Below are 17,531 nucleotides of genomic sequence, written 5' to 3' on the forward strand. Positions count from 1 at the left end.
GATGTTAAGGAATAGGTTGTGACAAGTTATTTTGCATTAAAATAGGAATAGGTGGGTATGCATAAAAGATAATAATCTATCTGTTTGTTAGTAAATGCTATTTTTTCTCTTCATAAACTTAACTCACACACCATGAACAAAGTTTCTCAAGTAGTGCAAAGAAATTAAGCCACTCCCTACTGGTGTATTGTTTCCATACTTGCATTTACTTTCATTTTCAAACTATGGCGAACACAGCTGCTACTGGCAGCTCTGGTAGGTGGTTTTGTTTTTAAAAAGCTGTCTTTTAAACTGTTCAACACCTTGAGTATCGAAACAGATTTAAAAAAAAAAAACATTGTTCATATTGGCTTTAGAAATTGTATTGTCATCAGAAAAATACGTATGTTGAATACAAGGAAATACACTATGGGCTGACTGGTTTGTTAAGTTTTCAGTTTGGATTTCACAGGAGCAATGTTGTCTAACTAAAGATTTTCCTTTCCAGATAAGTTTACTGTTGTACTGACATTTAATCTTTATATATTTTTCTAATTGGTAGAGATGGTATGTGCTTGAAAAAAAAGCCATGCAAAAATATGCATGTTATCTGATCTTTAGATCTGCATAAACAGATTATTCTAGCTGTAAAAAATGAATTAATGAACATTAAACTTTGTGTCTTACAGATCAAAGCCATCACACTCCAGAGTTGAGGATCGTGTTGATAGGTGGCAGAGAATTAACTAGAAGTAAAAGTTCAACAGGGAACTTCATACTCGGTCAAAATGTTTTTGACACCAGCATAAGAACCGCTCAGAGCGTGTCGAGGCAGCGGGAGGTTCACGGCAGACAAGTCACCGTGGTTGATACTCCGGGCTGGTGGTGGAATTATACACGAGAAAACACCCCAAAGCTGGATAAGAGAGAAATCCAAAATAGTGTCCATTTGTGTCCCCCAGGGCCTCACGCCTTTCTTCTGGTTGTTCCTGTTGATCAGCACTTGTACTTATCTCGGATTGTTATACCATCACTAAAAGAGCACCTGAAACTTTTCCAAGGAGATGTTTTCAGTCACACCATCCTGCTCTTTACTGCACGAGCTCCATGTAGCAACAAAGACATAGAATCAAAAATCCAAACATGCCCAACACTGCTCTGGATTCTTCAGCAATGTGGGAACAGAACACATGTTCTCAATATCAGTGACGGGGAGGACAGGGTTCAAGTTGTGCAGCTGTTTGAGAAAATCGAGGCAATGGTTGCCGTCAACGGGGGTCGTCTCTATTCTGTCGATGAAGCTCAAGGAAATACTCTGAGAGAAGAAATTCAAGCTTTGGCTGAAAGAGCCTCAAAAAGGTTTGATTATGTTCAGAAGGAAAGAAGGAAACTCAAAGCAGTCATTGAAGGTAAGTCACATATTTATCTGTTTCTAAACATAAAGTGACATAAGACGTCTTTGAATTAACAAATTAAATTAAATTAACAAATGAAACATATTGTAGACAAAGCAACAATTAAAATGAATGCCCATTAATAGCAGTTTACAAAACATACGTGTAAGAAACTATGTAACAAATTTTTTATTCCAAGTTGTCTTGTGCAGAAACAATGAAGATAATCTAGTGGGTTTCAGTATTATGCAGACAAACAGCCATGTGTAATGTTTTTCATGTAAGTGTGTTGTAAGTGTGTGTGTGTAAGTATGTTGAAGGATTGATAAGATAGAGTTGTTAGGATAGATGGTGTGCTTGGAAGAGCCCTCCTCTTTTCAAGAGCTTCTTGAAAACACCAAGAGATGGCCCTGCTCGTCAACTTGTGGCTTGTTCCGCTATTGAGGAATTATGAAACAGTCTACAGAGTGCCCTGTTAATGCTACATCAATAATTTTCACTACGAATCAGTCTGAAATCGATGGGAAATCAGTTCAAAACAATTTGAGGTACAACATTAAATAATGCAACAGATTATTCACAAATGGGAAGCATTCATCAATCTTCTAAGTAATGGACATCCCATTTATCCCAAGTTTAAGACCTGTGCAATGCTAAAAGAAACACAAAAAGCCAAGGAGTTGTATTTGAGACCTCACACACCTCACTGATTATGTTAAATGTTAAAATCCATGACAAAAAATTTGAAAATTATTATCAGAAGAAGACTGAAGATGTAGGGTTTGTTTGGCAGCAGAAAACACGGAACAATGTCCTGTGGACAGATGGAACCAAACGGAGATGTCTGGTCATAATGCTCAGCAACATGGTTAGTGAAAGCCAAACAGCCTTTCAGCAGAAACACCTCATTCCTGCTGTCAAGCATCGCAGTGGATTGCTGCATTTATTCACTTAACACTGAATGGGTGACTGAAGGCCTCAGTCACCCATTCATATTGCACTGTTTTGTACATATATCTATGTATAGGCATCATTTGTTCTATCATACACACAATCATACACAGATAAACATGGACTGTGAGGCCAGGAGTCAAACCAATATCTTTCAGTAAGGCAAATGACTCTACCTCTGCTGCGGTTCAGGAGCTTGAAATTACAGGACAGGAGCAAAGTTATATGATCAGATGTTGTATTTGGTTAATACTAAGGCCAACTATGACCAGATAAAATATCAGGTTTTCCAACATAACTAACAACCATAAATAATCCTCAATTTGGCATCAGCAGTCAAAGCATAATTTGACTCTTTGTCTGTCGTTACTGTGTTTTGAAATGATTCAGTATCATATGAGTTGAAAAATCCTGTTAATATCCAGATGGAGGAGACTAATGGTCTGATTTATTTGTTTTCTTTTCTTTCTTCTTGTGCAGCTGGCAAAACCCTGCCAGAGCATTTAAGACTTGTGATAGTTGGTGCACAGTGGGCAGCCAGGAGCTCAGCTGGAAACACAATTCTGGGGAAAAAAGCATTTGAAATTAATGATGGTAACAAGAGAACAGTGCACAGTGAAATAAGTCACGGCGTGGTTGCTGGTAGGAGACTCACAGTGGTAGATTCTCCTGGATGGTTCTGCAACCACAGTCTCCAAGACTCCTGTGAGAGGGACAAGGTTGAAATAGAGAATAGCATGTACATGTGTCCTCCAGGACCACATGCTGTGCTCCTTGCGATCGTCCTGGGAACTGCAATCAATGGATCATACAAGAAAACAGTCCAGGACCACATGAGCCTGTTCACGGATGACATCTGGAAGCACACCATCATTCTGTTTACTAGAGGTGACTGGCTCGGAGTGAAGACTGTGGAGGAGCGCATAGAGAGTGAGAAAAGTCTGCAGTGGCTGGTGAACAAATGTGGCAACAGGTATCACGTCCTGAACAACATGAATCAAGACGATACAGTGCAGGTAAAGGAGCTCCTTGAGAAGATTGATGGGATGATAGCAGGAAATGAAAATCCTTATTATGAAGTTGACCAGGAACGGGCAACACAAATTGAGGCCAAGAGAGAAGCTGAAGACAAGAAGGCCAAACGGATACGGAAGATAAATGGAAGACAGTCAAGAATACTGACAGAGCTGTTTAAAGGTAATAGAAAAATGAGAATGTATTTTCTAATTCACACAGACAATAATATCGTTTCTTTTGTTTTGTTTTGTTTTATTCTTACAGGGGAGAGGCAGTCAATCTCTGACATAAGGCTCGTTCTTCTTGGCCGAACAGAGTCAGGAAAGAGTACAGCAGGAAATATAATCCTACTCAATGAGATGTTTGACACAGGTTTTGGAACAGCTTCGTCTAAGAAGGTAATTCAAGATGCTCATCTCTACAATGAATTAGTCCACAGGTCGATCAGTCATGTCATAGCTTTTGTTTCCTTGCAGGATGTCCAAGATCAGAGAACAACCGCAACATGTGTGAAACATCAAAGGACATTCAGTGGAGTAAAGATCACAGTTGTTGACACACCAGGCTGGTCCAAAGACACGGCCCCATCAGACTGGCTCAAAGGAGAAGTTCTCCGTGGTATCTCCATGTGTGCCCCGGGGCCTCATGTATTTCTCTTAGTTGTTCCCATCTCAAGAGCCTTTACAGAAAATGATCAGAGAGCAGTGCTGGAGCTCTTGAAGCCGTTTACTGAGAGAGTGTGGAGGCACTGCATGGTGCTGTTCACATGGGGAGACTGGCTTGGCCAGCGCCCAGTTGAAGACCACATCGCCAGAGAGGGGGAGGCTCTCCAGGAGCTGGTGGAAAAGTGCGGGAACAGATACCACGTTCTGAGCGAGAATTATTGGGGTGATTCTCAAATAGTCAAAGGGTTGCTCCAAAAAGTCATTCACGTCATACGGCGAAACAAGGGATGTTTCACAACTGAAGAGAAAAAAACAAAATTCTTCTCACTACCAAAGCTAAGAAAGCAGCCCACACTGACAGAAGAGGAGTGGAACCAGAGGGAGCAGACACTGATAGACCGGATGCTGAAAGCTTTAGCAAATGAACCAGACGAGCAAACACTGCCCTCTGTGACGGTGGCACAAAGCATGGATGAAGCTTTCATTCCAAGTAGTGAGTTTGATATAATCAAGTACCAGCATTTGAGTCTAAACATACTGTCACTTACATACATTGTTCCAATTATTGATTGATGTCTTTTAACTGCTGTTTCAGTGAGTGGAGATGCTGCCTCAGAGTATGGGAGCGCTTCAGAGTCTGGGAATCCAAGAGCACATGACAATGTTGCTCACTGGCTGAGAAACCAAGTCGGACGTTCTGACAAAACCTCTGGGATTGGCAGCATCTGTTCCTCAGCCTCCTTTATGGGAAGGTTTGATGGAAATCCTGAAGTTCATGAAGAACAGCCAAAAAGTCACCCTTATCCAGGAAAGGAGGCAGGACTCAGTCCGCACAACAGACTCGCCACAAATAGTGCTGAAATTCAGCGCAGATACTCTTTTTAGGCAGTAAACATGTTGCACAGTAGCAGGAACTCCATTAAGTTACTGAACACAAGCAACAACAAATATGATCAACAGGGGATCATTTGATAGACTTAAATATTTTTAATATAGGTATGTAACAGATAAGTCTTAGAACTATAACTGTATATTCAATTGTTAGAAGATGTTAATAGTCATGTAAATATAGAGATTTTATTCTTAACTGTCCACTGTATAGTGTAGGAGAGAGGCATCAAAAACCTACAGGACACTGTCCCTTGAGGTCTTTGCACACCCATGGTGTAGGAGATAATAAAGAATCGCCTCGTAATCAGTCGGCCTGTTAAGATTACTATTTCATGGGGTCATAAAACACCCATGAATGTGATGTGATTATTTTAGAATGCCCCCCCCCCCCATTTTGACTGTATGATGTATAAAATCATGGTAACTTTAATGAAGAAATATGTAGCAAAAAATAAAAATATACCGTTTCATTCATGTTATGTACTTGTAAGTTTTGTATTTTCTTTTTTTCAGTACTATTTGTTCACGTGATACATTTCATCCATAGGGGCCTTTCTAACTCTCAAGGACACCATGCTGGGTTTTATCTTGAGCTCTCTGGACTTAAGCTGTACAGCAAATAGAACTACTGTATTTATTTTGCTTTGATTTAATTGGAGGAAGCGTGATTGCATCCAGCAATGCAGATGCTGCAAACACTTACAGAGGGAGCATAACGTCCCTTGGTGGGGCAAGGAAATCTGAGTGTCATGCATAGCTGTGGTGAGTAACATTGTTGTCATGTCTGATCTGACCTGGGGGAATAGTCTGACTGAAGGTTGAATAAAAGGAGTCCAAGAAGCTACCTTTGAGGGACTCCACAGGTCATGGGAATAATGCCGCGTTCCATTTGTCCTCGGAAGTGGGGATTTCCCAGTTCCCAGTCGGAATTTTCAACTGGAACGCTCCTCGAAGTGGGATTTCCCACTGAGAAAGTGGGAGAGTCTTCACCACCCCCGAGTTCACATTCCAAGATGGCTTCCCCGGTTGTAAACAGTAGAAGAGAGCTCTGTAAAAATTCGAGGCACTTCATTCTAGTTTTGGTCACACTAAATCAGTCGTATACAAGTATTGTTCTGCATATATATGCTGCTATAGTGTAATTTACATTTTTCATGTGGTATATGCGAACTACAAACTTGTTTACCTACTTTGTAACTGGAACGCTGATAACTCGGCTGTGACGTGATTCCCAGTTCCGAGTTCCGACTTCCGAGGTAAATGGAACTCATCAGATTTATTCTTTTTTTTTTTTTTTTACCTTGTCTGCACACATATTACTGTAATGATTGATACCATGCAGGTAAAAACCAAAGGCATATATATGTGCATTATTGCTATATTTAATATATATACATATATACGCCTACATACGCATACACATACATACATTACAAACCCAGTGATTTTTCTTTGGGGGGGAGGGGTGTGGGGGGTGACATCCACTGCCAATCCAGGAAGCAGGAACACACGGAGGCACACGTGAAGCACTGGAAATCTGCAACAAAAACCACAAACAAAACACCAAACCAACAAAACCGATACGGAGCCGACCAAAACACAAACAGCAATCAACCCAAATCACAATCTGAGCTAAGCTACCGCTAACTAACCCCAAAATGCGTGTGTGTGTGTATGTGTATGTATACGTATGTGACTGTGTGACTGTGTGTGTGTGTGTGTGTGTGTGTGTGTGTGTGTGTGTGTGTGTGTGTGTGTGTGTGTGTGTGTGTGTGTAATAAACCAAACAAAGCTCCACCTGAAGTGTATCTATAGTGGGGGTAGGGGAGGGGGGGGAGCAACCCCGCCACCCGTGAGACCAGGGGCCGACCAGGAAGAACCCGGAACCCAGGCCACCAGCAACCCCACAGAGGGGAGAGGTAGGAGGGAGGCAACCCACCGCCTGCGAGCCCCCCCCCCCCCCCCCGTGGGCGGGGCCCCCACGACACGGGAAGAAGCAGCCAGGGATCCCACGGCGGCGGACCGCGACCCAGACAATCCCCGGCCACCCGGTCCGGGCCGGACACGTGGCCAGGAGGGCCCACCCTCCAGGCCAACGGCCCCCACCCGGCGATGAGCCAGCCTGCCCGGAGAGACAGAGCCGCCCAGGCCGCAGACGCGGGCAGGAGCACCCACACCCACGAAAGTGGCCCTCTAAGACCAGAGGGGCGCCCTGCCGCGGAGGCCGCGGGACCGGGGACGGGCCAGGAGAGAGGGAACCCCCCAACAGGGCGACACCCGCGCGGGCCCGACAACGGAGGGCCCCAGACCCAGGCATCCCATTCATTCATCCATTCACCTATCCGATATCTATACTAATAATAATATTATATACTATCACCATAATAATAATAATAGTAATGATATAATAATAATTATATTAATAACCATCTTTGTATGTGTGTTTGTGTGCTCAGATTTATTCTCACCCAATGAAAAAACAAAGCACCTGACCTGATAACTTCACCCAGTTTTACAGTCAGTCAAAGATCTTATGTGGCCCTGGGTAGCTCAGTGGGTTGAGCGGGCATTTACGGAGGCTGTAGCCCTGGTGCAGGCGGTGGATCGAGACCTGGCCTGTCGCTCTTAACTGCGTGTCTTCCCCTCTCTCTCTGCTCATTTCCTGTCTACCTACTTTCCCAATAAAGGCCACTAGTGCCACAAAAACCTTTTTATTTAAAAAAAAAAAAGAAGGATCTTGTGGTCTCTTGGTCCACAGTATCAAAGGCTGAACTAAAGTCAAGCAGCACAAGATGATGTTCTCACTAAATTTTGACCTCATTTACGGCCTTGATAAGAGATGTGTTGTGAATTTGTCAGAAGTCAGACTGAAATCTAGTTTAATGACCATTCACATTTAAGAAATTGTTGGCCTGAATTCATCAAGTTTTCTCAGTAATTTCCAATAAAGGTAAGATTAAGATTGGCCTGTAATCGTGTAATACTGAAACAATCCAAGCTTATTTTCAGTAGTAAGGTCTTTACAACAGCAGTTTTGAGGACATTTTAGGACATATTTAAAAAAGTGTTGAATGTGCGGTACCTGTCAAATGTTTGAACACACCTACTTATCCATGATAAATAGATAAACATGTCAGAATAGTAGTTAAAAACATTGCGACTGACAATGAAAAAAATCCTTGAAAAACTTGTGGTTTTTCACTATTAACTCCAGTCACCTAGGAACTGCTGGTAATGCTGAACCTGGCTGCTGATGTCTGTTTAATGTGAGGTACCTGTCAAATGTTTAATAATAACTAAGAAGTATATAAAATAAGAAGATGAATATATTACAGTATATTCACAAATTACAATATTATAAAACTTTGTGAATAACAGTGAATAAAACCCTTGTGTTGTTTCACTGTCCAGTATATTCAGTTAGTTAGTTAATACATTGAACCCTTTTCCCAGAACTAACTCATAAATCATGATCAAAGTTTCGAGAGTAATAAAAAAGAGATAAGCCACTCTATGCAGGTGCGCTTACTCTTGTTTCTATTGCCCTGTTTGTGCACACAACAAGCAGCAAACCCAGAACGGCCAAGGGACAACTATGGCAAACACAACTACTACAACCAACTATGGTAGGTGATTATTTTTATTTCTTACTTTTTTTTTTAACTGTACAGCACCTTGAGTATTAAAATAGATTTTTAAAAATGGACCAGGCTTGCCGGTTTGGGAAGTTTTGGGTTTGGATTTCACAGCAGCAGCATTGACTAACTAAAGAGTTTTCTTTTCTTTTTATATTTTTCTAATTGGCATGTCCTTGTTACTTATAATTACATATTTAAAAGAATAATTTATGCCATAAAAATATGAATGTGAACTGATCTGTTGTTTCTGCATAAACATTGTGGCTGAATGTATTAATATAAATTACACTTTGTGTCTTACAGGTCAAAGCCATCACACTCCAGAGTTGAGCATCGTGTTGATAGGTGGCAGAGGATTAACTAGAAGTAAAAGTTCAACAGGGAACTTCATACTTGGTCAAAATGTTTTTGACACCAGCATAAGAACCGCTCAGAGCGTGTCGAGGCAGCGGGAGGTTCACGGCAGACAAGTCACCGTGGTTGATACTCCAGGCTGGTGGTGGGATTACACACGAGAAAACACCCCAAAGCTGGATAAGAGAGAAATCCAAAATAGTGTCCATTTGTGTCCCCCAGGGCCTCACGCCTTTCTTCTGGTTGTTCCTGTTGATCAATACTTATTTCAGATTGTTATACCATCACTAAAAGAGCACCTGAAACTTTTCCAAGGAGATGTTTTCAGGCACACCATCCTGCTCTTTACTGCACGAGCTAAATGTAGCAACAAAGAGATATAATCCAAAATCCAAACATTGGATGTCACTGCTCTGGATTCTTCAGCAATGTGGGAACAGAAAACATATTCTCAATATCAGTGACGGGGAGGACAGGGTTCAAGTCCTGCAGCTGTTTGAGAAAATCGAGGAAATGGTTGCCGTCAACGGGGGTCGTCTCTATTCTGTCGATGAAGCTGAAAGAAATACTCTCAGAGAAGAAATGCAAGTTTTGGCTAAAAGAGCCTCAAAAAGGTTTGATTATGTTCAGAAGGAAAGAAGGAAACTCAAAGCAGTCATTGAAGGTAAGTCACATATTTATTTGTTCCTAAAAATGAAATAGAATCAAATAAAAGACAATTGCTGAGAATTAACAAAACATGAATTTCAATAATTCAATGGCTCCAACCATAAAAGATAGGAAGATAGAAGATAGGAAGATAGAAAAAATATCTGTTTATATCTTTAATAAAGAGTCATTATGCAGAAGTAGAGAAACTTAGTTAAAAGCAAATGAAACGATTCATATAACAATTTTCCAAGATGGGAAAGTATTAGCCAACAATCAAAATGAATACTAATATGCATACTAGAAAAAAAAAAAAAAAAAAAAAAACGAGAAGATTATTGGACTGAACGTGCAATTCATTTAACTCACACTTAATTCTTGCAAACTTCTGCCAAAGTTATGGTTTTAGCAACCTTTAAACCCAGGTTGTTACTGTTTTGGGACAGGCAGAGTATTGTACTGATTACGGGAAAGTAAATGAAAACAGGTGTGTTAAAACTGGGACGCATTTAAATCATACAGGACAGCAAACCTAGAGGACCAGACCTGAAGACCCCTGCTCTATGTGAAACCAATGTCCTGATTTATTTATTTTCTTTTGGCTCAAACTTTTACAGGCGGCAGAACCCCGCCAGCACTTTTGAGAATCGTGATGGTTGGTGGGCAGTTCGGAGCCAGGAGCTCGGGAGGAAACAGCATTCTGGGAAAGAATGCATTTGACATTAATGGCAGTAGAACGGTGTGCTCTGAAATAAGTCACGGCGTGGTTGCTGGTAGGAGACTCACAGTGGTAGATTCTCCTGGCTGGTTCTACAACCACAGTCTCCAAGACTGCTGTGAGAGGGATAAAGCTGAAATAGAGAATAGCATGTACATGTGTCCTCCAGGACCACATGCTGTGCTCCTTGTGATCGCCCTGGAAACTGCAATCAATGGATCATACAAGAAAACAGTCCAGGACCACATGAGCCTGTTCACGGATGACATCTGGAAGCACACCATCATTCTGTTCACTAGAGGTGACTGGCTCGGAGTGAAGACTGTGGAGGAGCGCATAGAGAGTGAGAAAAGTCTGCAGTGGCTGGTGAACAAATGTGGCAACAGGTATCACGTCCTGAACAAAATTAATCAAGACGATACAGTGCAGGAAAAGGATCTCCTTGAGAAGATTGACAAGATGATAGCAGGAAATGAAAATCCTTATTATGAAGTTGACCAGGAACGGGCAACACAAATTGAGGCCAAGAGAGAAGCTGAAGACAAGAAGGCCAAACGGATACGGAAGATAAATGACAGACAATCAAGAATACTGACAGAGCTGTTTAAAGGTAATCTAAAATTTCTAAAATTTCTAATGTATTATGATACATTCAGCATATATATATATATATATATATATATATATATACATATATATATATATACATATATATATATATGCCCCATTTGTAAGGAACATGTATTTGTAGGATGAGGAGCAGAGCTGAGTTGGTTGTGACCATGAAAAATGTTACAAATCTTCTCTGCCAATGGCAAACAGATTATTTTACTGTCGCTATTGACTCTTGTTTTGAGCTTCTGGTACCCCCAGCGCTCGTGCCGTATGGCAACGTCAAGCTGGTGTTCCACAAAACCAAGTTGGGCATTGTTTGGAGTGAGCCCCAGTACCATCTCCAAACTGAAGGCCAAGCTCCAAATAAAGGAGGATGTCAGAGATAGGCTGCGAAGTGGGCATCTCAAAAAGATGACACCTCAAAAAGACTCCTCACCCTGACAGCACTTATGGCCCTTTCGCACTAGTCACGCCTCTGCTCGGTTCTACCCGCCACGGCCCCGTCTTGGGCTTTTGCACTAGGGCTGAGACGGGTAGAGCCGCTCCAAGCCGATACATTTTCTCTAACCATTCTGCCGAGGTTCTATCCGGGCTGAGCCGGGACTATTTCTGACGTCACCACCCTCCGCGCCTCTGATTGGTCGGGGGGCGGGGACGTTTGAATCAGGAAGCGGGAGTCAGAGCGAGAGCGACCCGCGGCTCGTGGCGATTTTATTATAAAGCGCAAAACGTCTGTTTGGTGATCCAACTCTGAGGTGCAGATGTTCATAAACCTGGTGACTGACGAGAGAATTAAAAAAGGGATGTAGACGGGCTGTTTTTTTCTCAGCCGCTCGCGGCTCCAGCTGATTTCTGATCAGCGCCGACATGAACAAAGCGGTTGCGCAATCGAGTATGTCACAGCAGCTTAACCCCAACCTGCCCACTTCTCCCCTGGCAGTGGAAAACCAAACGGGGACAAAACGGGTAGAGGCGTGACGAGCCGAGTCGGGCCGACAGGACTAGTGCAAAAGGGCCATTAGGTACCGTAGGACGGTATGGCCAACAGCTCTCTGTCCAGACAATACAGAACAGACTGCATGCAGCCAGATTTCAGTCTCATAGGGCTGCCAGGAGGCCTGCCATGACTGCATGACTGCAACACATCCACTAGAACATGAACATGTGGAGGAACGTCATGTTCAGCACTGAGTCCAGATTTATGCCTACAGAAACTGGATCACGGGGTCAGAGGTTGGGGAAGATGTGAAGAACGCTATGCCAGATAAAAGCAAACCGATAGAGTAACATCTTTTGGTGGAGGGAGCGTGATGGTCCGGCATCTCCCTCACTGAGGTTCGCCATCATTGGAGACGATCTCAATGCAGAGATAAAAATCAAGATGAAATTGTGCAACCAGTGGCAATCCCATATCTCCACAGCCTGGGACCAAAAACGATCATCCAAGATGACAACGCTGGCACCCACAGAGCGGGGTTTATCAGAGACTACCTCCAGAACTTGGGAGAGGAAAGGATGGAACCCCATTGAACACTTGTGGGATCAGCTTGGGTGTGCTGTTTGTGCCAGAGTGACCAAAACAATCACGTTGGCTGACTTGCGACAAATGGTGGTGAAGAATGGGATGCCATCCCACAGCCGTGTGTGACCAGGCTGGTGACCAGCATGAGGAGGAGGTGCCAGGCTGTTGTTGCTGTCGGTCCTTCCACACACTACTGAGGCCCCTGTTTGTTAAATTGATAAACTGTTAAATGGACAGAAATGCAGGTTCCTTACAAATGTGTTACCATTTAAAAGGTAAATTAATAGGCTTGAACAGTATACTATTTATCACCATGAAGCATTGTTACAATAGAGAAATAATCCACCAAACACAAATTTCCTTGCTATTTGTGCTAAGTTTAGTGTGTGTGTGTGTTTTGTTTGTTTTGTTTTATTCTTACAGGGGAGAGGCAGTCAATCTCTGACATCAGGCTCGTTCTTCTTGGCCGAACAGAGTCAGGAAAGAGTACAGCAGGAAATATAATCCTACTCAATGAGATGTTTGACACAGGTTTTGGAACAGCTTGGTCTAAGAAGGTAATTCAAGATGCTCATCTCTACAATGAATTAGTTCACAGGTCGATCAGTCATGTCATAGCTTTTATTTCCTTGCAGGATGTCCAAGATCAGAGAACAACCGCAACATGTGTGAAACATCAAGGGACATTCAGTGGAGTAAATGTGTGTGGAGTGTGCCCCGGGGCCTCACGTATTTCTCTTAGTTGTTCCCATCTCAAGAGCATTTACAGAAAATGATCAGAGAGCAGTGCTGGAGCTCTTGGAGCCGTTTACTGAGAGAGTGTGGAGGCACTGCATGGTGCTGTTCACATGGGGAGACTGGCTTGGCCAGCGCCCAGTTGAACACCACATCGCCAGAGAGGGTGAGGCTCTTCAGGAGCTGGTGGAAAAATGCGGGAACAGATACCACGTTCTGAGCCGGTATGACTTTGGTGCTCCTGATATGGTCAATGAGTTAGTCCAAAAGGTTACTGACATCATAACACGGAACAAGGGATGTTTCACAACTGAAGGCAAAGAAATTAAAAATGACTAGCAAAGAAAGCAGCCCACACTGACAGAAGAGGAGTGGAACCAGAGGGAGCAGACACTGATAGACCGGATGCTGAAAGCTTTAGCAAATGAACCAGACGAGCAAACACTGCCCTCTGTGACGGTGGCAAATAGCATGGATGATGCTATTATTCCAAACAGTGAGTTTGATATAATCAAATACAAGCATTTGAGTGGAAACATGCTGTCACATGCATTGTTTCAATTAATGACATGTTTAATTTCTGTTTCAGTGAGTGGAGATGGTACCTCCGATTATGGGAGTACGTTGGGGTTTAGGAATCAAAGAAAACATGATAATGTTGCTCACTGGCTGAGAAACCAAGTTGGAGGTTCTGACATCAGTTCTGGGATCGGCAGCATGTGTTCCTCAGCCTCCAATGTGTAAATGTTTGATGAAAATCGTCCAATGGATGAAAATTCTGCTTTCCAGAAAATTATAAAAAGATATATTTTGCATGAAAGTTATTTTTAATACTACTGCAAATCACCACAGATACTATTTTTTGGGAGTAAACAAAGTCACTGGACAGTATGCAACAAAAAAATGAACTGACGAAAGTTAAGAGCTACAAGTATTGATATTTATTTCTGATATGAAATTAAATTTATGTCTGACCATAAAATATTATCCACATAACTCACAGAATAGTTGTATTTTAAAGAACTAAATGTTTGTAAACTTGTTTGTAAAATCACATTTTTGATGGATCTCCTTGTTGCAGGAGAGGAAATAATGACACACTTTTGATCTCCTTTTAATCAATATATTAAAGTTATATCATATATGCTGGAAAAGATACCCCTATATATATATATATATATATGTATATATATATATATATATATATATATATATATATATATATATATATATATATATATATATATATATATATATATATATATATATTCATGTTAGAATAATAATTCTAAGTAAATGTACAATGTATAGAAAAATAAAGCAAGAGCTGCTTCACTGTTTCTATAAACATGTAATAAATGTCAATAAATATCAACCATCCCATGTGTGTTAGAGAGGTGTGTAAGGAAGATTTCTCTCAAGGGTCTGTAGAATTACACTCTTCACTGATTAAAAAAAAAAAAGTTTAACTGGAAAAACTTCAACACAATTTAAGAAGTAAAATATGAATTAGAAACATTTAAACAGTAAATTTAAAAAAAGGAGGGACACAATTTATTTGGTTTTTACACTTTTTTATAGTTTATTTTTGGTTCATTAATTGCTCGATAACATAAAAGATGTTCTTAGGTTTATATTTTAATTTAGGACAAAGCCTTTTTTTTAATGAATCAATTATAGATTTAAACTATTTGCGATGCATGCACTTGTCAGGCTCAAATTACAGCTTAGGTTAAGGCAAGTTTATTTGTAACGCACAATTCAACAACAAGGTGATTCAAAGGGCTTTAGAAAGACATTAAAACATAAATAAAAATCACCATTTAAAATTTAAATGAAAAAGAAAGAAATAAGAATAATGGATAAAATCAGTCAAAACCAATCAAAATATGATGATGTTTTGGAATGCAGATTTAGAGCTTTATTGAGTGTTTCAGCTGATCTGAGGCTTTCTGAATGTTTGTTCCAGACATGTGGGGCATAGAAGCTGAATACAGTTTCTTCATGTCTGGTTCTGACTCTGGAAACTGATAAAAAAAAAGATAAAAAAACAGATCCAAGATGACCTGAGGGGTCTGGAAGTTTTATAATGGTTCAGGAGGTCATTGATGTATTTTGGTCCTAGACTATTGAAAGCTTTAAAGACCAGCATCAGAACTTTACAGTCTATGCTCTGATAGACTAAAGCAACTTTTATTTAACAGTTTCTCATGCAGTGAGACTATATATAACTATATAACTATAAAACCTCGTGTAAACAAAAGGTGATTGTGTTACAGTAGCAATAGGCATTATGCTTTGGGGCTTAAAGAGCATATTGCAGGTTAGATTTTTTTCAAAAATGATACCTGACCTTATGTGAAAATGACTATGTGAGAAGTTAATGTAGGATTTAATATGTTTTACAAGACATAAGGGCACTTATTCAGAGGAAAAAGTGGCTGATTTTAGCCAAGTTCCTACAAACGCTTTTTTTTTCGAACACCGCGTCATATGACGCAGCAACAGGGAGCAGTCTCCACAGCTGCCCCATCTGACTGCCCAGACCCCGTACACACGTAGCCGGGTATCTGCTTAACCGAAGATATTTTCCTACGTTTGGACCTGTCATCCACATGAAAACGCAAATAAACAAATGTTTAAAAAAACTCCAGGCAAAGGGAAGATTTTTGAAACCTCAGTTTATGTAGATGCGTGTAGACCTGGTGTAGACAGAGACAACCGGAGTTTTGCGTTTTCAAACGTCACATTATGCTCCAAAACAACAACAAATCTAGAAAAATCTTAGAAAAGTACAAACGTAGACAGATTACAAGTACTCACCTATTTTTAAGGAGTTTCGGAGTTTCTTTCAGGAGCACAGGGTGCTGTAGTGAATAAAGGCGGATTTATGGTTCCGTGTAAAATCGACGGCGTAGCCTACGGTGTAGGTTACGCGGCGCACGCAGCGTTCTGTGCGTCGCCGCGTAACCTACGCCGTAGGGTCTGCGTTGGTGTAACGTGGACCCATAAATCAGCCTTTTAAGAAGCGAGTTTCAGCTGTCAATCAAAAGAACGTGGGGGGACTAACGGGTTTCGTAATTATAAGGCTGTGGCCTGTCATATTGGTGTGAATACACATTCACAACCTCTTCAGTGTCACAACTAACATTGAGATCCATTATTTTTCCTATTGTTGAATTCACCGCGCTCCCCAATGCGACGTCACTTCCGGTTCAACTTTTTCAGATGCGGAAGTAAAATACTCTCACAAAAACAACTCTGGAGGTCACTGTAGTATATATTTATGCGTATTTCAATGAAAATTCAGTTCCTACATTATTTTCCTACACATTGATTCACAGGGGTCTCCAACCTGCAATATGCTCTTTAACTACCTTTTTATTTTTTTATGTCATAAAGTAGATGTCATTTACTGCCACCTGTAGCCCATGCATGCAGGTGCTCTGCAGCAGAAGCAGCAGCTGTATCTACAGCTCCTGCAGCAGCAGGGGGAGCTGCATCCACAGCTGCAGGCCAACAGGCCCACAACACAGCAGATACATAGGACAACAAAAAGGAAAGGTTCCCGGCCAGCCAGTCATGTTTCAGCCAGGATGGGTTAGAATAGAGTAAACATGGAGGTTTTCATCATATTTGTGTGGCGTGTCTTTGCCTGCTAAATCTCACATAGAGGATACCTATGTTCTGGGTCTCTGGAAAGCACTGAGACAACTTCTGTTGTAATAGACGCTATGTGAATAAAATTGAGGTTGAAGAAATTGAAGAAAAACTGAATTGAACCTATGTAGAAGTTAATCTCTTTTTTCCACCACTAATTACAAAACCCTTTAATTTCTGATACAAATGTCCCCTCAATCTTAACTCTTTGTATTGTAGATGCAGAGAGTTAAGATAAGGAGAATAATTAGAAAAGTAAGAAGACTGACTATAAAGGCAGGGTATGTGATTTCAGAAAATAAACCCCATCAACTCATGAAAAAAACATCTACAAGGTTTTTCTCTTTTAATTATTGTTTTCTTAATTCACTCATTTATGAGGATGACAATGGATCCAATGTGAAACTGTGGAAATCACTCTTTATTCAATCATGTATTTTACTGAAATACTTCAGCACTCATCTGCATGTGATTCAGACAAACAACACACATACACACACTATGTGCATTTTGGTATCACTGAAGTATCTAGTTAATAATAGCCAATCGTATTTATTTATTTTTAACTTACAGTTCTTCGTGTCCACATGCTCAAGTTTCCAGTCATTACAATTTGTGAATACATTTGATGTTTTTGTTCTTTGCACCAGCAAGCTGACTTTTAGTTTGTTCAATATAAGTGTTTTTGGTGCCTGCTGCAGGGTGGTTGCTGGTTCCCTGCAGCAGTAGCGGTAACACATTAGT

At 41.0% G+C, this 17,531-nt stretch overlaps 1 pseudogene; it reads left to right on the top strand.

Annotated features, from left to right (window-relative positions):
• Positions 1–224: 224 nt before the first annotated feature.
• Positions 225–14,285, top strand: LOC133421552 (uncharacterized; annotated as a pseudogene).
• The last annotated feature ends 3,246 nt before the right edge of the window (positions 14,286–17,531 follow it).

The sequence above is a fragment of the Cololabis saira genome, chromosome 21 (assembly GCF_033807715.1).
Source record: "Cololabis saira isolate AMF1-May2022 chromosome 21, fColSai1.1, whole genome shotgun sequence".
Lineage (NCBI taxonomy): Eukaryota > Metazoa > Chordata > Actinopteri > Beloniformes > Belonidae > Cololabis > Cololabis saira.